This window comes from Nanorana parkeri, unplaced genomic scaffold (assembly GCF_000935625.1).
Source record: "Nanorana parkeri isolate BGI_ZX_2015 unplaced genomic scaffold, ASM93562v1 scaffold780, whole genome shotgun sequence".
In the NCBI taxonomy this organism is placed as follows: Eukaryota; Metazoa; Chordata; class Amphibia; order Anura; family Dicroglossidae; genus Nanorana; species Nanorana parkeri.
The window spans coordinates 574635-577477 of record NW_017307048.1 but is presented as its reverse complement, the minus strand read 5'-3'; positions in this window follow the sequence as shown (position 1 = coordinate 577477).

The following is a 2843-nucleotide window of genomic DNA, read 5'->3' as shown; positions in this document are numbered from 1 at the left end:
CACAAGCCGCGGCCATCCGAGAGCTCCACGGATGCGGAGATCCGGCACCCAGATGACAGCCGCCGGTCCCTGCCGCATGATGGGCTGCCCTTAACACCCTTGGTTTGGGACACATCTCCTGAGAGGGGACTGTGGCTCTCTGCGCCTCGCGAGGAGGTAAGCACTTCTCCTCTCCTCTGCTCTCACCAGTGCAGGCCAAAGAAGCCCCCGACTCAATTGCGGAGCTCCTGCGGGTGGCGCCCCTACTGGCACCTGCTCCACTCTCGCCGGCAGCACAGAGCACAGGCCATCTCTACTGCCACCCCGCACATGCCACCACCCAGTTCTGGGTACCCCAAACGAGACACTGGAACAGACCGCATGGACGCTGCCTCCTGCTATGTCGGGGGAGGAGAGCTCACTGGGCTCATGGCGCTCGGCTTCCCCCAGGCTTCCACTGCCTGCAGAACCCCACTTGGACTTCCCGCAGGTAAAGCTGGACTCTGTCGTGGAGGAGTACGCTGCGGGAACCTCTTCATTAGTAAGGGCATTCCTTACGGGCCTTGGGCCATTCTGGGGGGCCCGCCGAGTCTACCATACTAAACTTCTTACTTAACTAGGTCACTGGGGCTGGGAGAACTGGTAAGAGTTATTCCACGTTCTGCACCTATATACAATTACCTCTGTAGTTCGCCCCTATATGACTAGGGAACATTGGACTGACTTGGCGGAGCCCCTTGGGGCTCACCCTCTTTAGGGGGCAATGTTAATGAGATTCATGACTACTGTTGTGTATTTTCCGGTAATGCTCCCTGAGACTGTTAAACTTTATTGTTAGTGGAGAAGGTTGTATAGCCTCTCCCCTTATTACTTTTGCCTTTACTTATTTGTATTGGATTCCTCTGGAGCTCTCCCCAGGCCGCCCACCACCCTCTTTTATTACTGAGAAGTGACTGAGATGGATACCCGGCTGGCCCAGACAGTGCCCTCACTGACTCTGCTACCTCATGTATACTCCTCTCACCCGCAATTGGGAACATATGGGTCGGCCTGGGGGGTTCTCCGTGGGGAAGCTTCCTTTTGGGCGTTTGCCATGGCGCGGTCTCCGGCGGGGGATCAATGGCGTTGTGTGTCCCGCTGTTATGCGGACCACGGATGCCTACTCCCCCCACTGCGTGATGACCTCGGGACTGGCCAATATACTGGTGACCGCCCTCCTACAGTAGCAACTGCTGGGTGTGTGTGTGTGTGCGTATACACTATGTAAGTTTAGACTGTTAAGGTGCTAACCACTTATCTGCATTTCTTTCTATCTGAAGCTGTGAACCCAGAGCCGGTTGTGGTTTGCTCGCTCCGTGACCCGTTGCTGGGCCTACTTTTTCCCCCGTAGGCCAGGCAATCTTTAGACCTCACGGTTTGGAGTTCTTGCCACTGAGGTTTAGACCTCCCATAGATAGTTCCCTGCTCTGCTGTTCTAGCGGATCTCCCCCCGTCTTAGCGCCCCCCGTCTTACCCCCCCTAAAAAAAAAATTCTCCTTTCTTCCTTTTTGTCTTTTGTCTCCCTTTTCCTTTCTTCCCCTCTCAGGAGATGGGGTTCTAATGTAGCATTCATCCAGGAAACCCATTTTAGAGCTGATGCGGCTCCACCGCTTAGAGATTCCCGCTTCCCAGTCTCTTACCACTCTTGCAATGTGTCATCCAAATCGAGAGGGGTCTCCATTGTACTATCTAGACAGGTTCCCTGGACATTCATAGATTCTCAGACCGATGCCGACGGCCGCTATCTGCTCCTGAAAGGCCGGATCGGCTCACTGTGGTCACCTTTGCGGCAATGTATGCCCCAAACTCCAACAAGGTGATTTTCCTTGAAAACATTCAAGATAGGTTGCTGAACTATGCTGAAGGGGTTTTGATTCTCGGAGGAGATTGATTCTCGGAGGCTCTCTTACGTGCCACATGTTACACCTCAACAAACTAAAGTCTCACTCCCGAAGGCTATAGCTAATGCCTTCCAAGACTACTACTCCAAATTATACAATCCGAGTCCAACACCTGACTCTATACCTCAGGGCCCTTTACAGGATAAGAAGTAAATAAGTACTATCCTTGTCGCACTCCTTACCGATATGTCCCTTGTGGTGGGGGGTGCTCGCAGTGACTGCAGATGGCGCCGCGATTGTCAGCAAAATTGTAGAAATGTCACCAGCCACCAGTCCTTTTAAGATAGCAAAAGCTTCATTTATTGAAGTTTTTTGTCATATGACCAAACAAGCGCTTTCGGGACCGCACAGGGTCCCTTCATCAGGCTTTAGCATTGGCAATTGTACAGTGATCACATCTAGGTATAAATAGACAGACAGTTGCATAAAACACCAATAAACACACCCTCTGACATCACAATGACGTCATAATCCCGCCAAAAAAACATAGAAAAAATTGTCATATGTTAGCTGTCATATACAGTATAATCAGTATAGAAAAGTACTATGTGCCATCAATTAAATGCTGCATATGAACACATATCAGCCATGGATCAAAAAGTAATGGCTTACTTAGTGGGAGGAGAAAAAACGAAGCCTGTAACATCATGAAACTGCTGTATATTCCAGCAGCCATTCAGTTCCGATCATTACTATGGTAACAGGACGCTGTCAGGTCCTGTGTGCAGAGGAAGATCCCGCCCACTGGTGCTGGCAGAGAGCCAGCTGTGTGTAATGTAAAAGGAGAGAGAGAGAAGAGAAAACGTCCTGGATCTGCAGTGTTTGTGGTTTCCAATGAAACGTAGCGTATTGACACCCAGGGGCGCCACCTGCTGGTGCTAGCCAGTATTGCAGGTGGATAACAGGAATTCTTTCTATTTCACA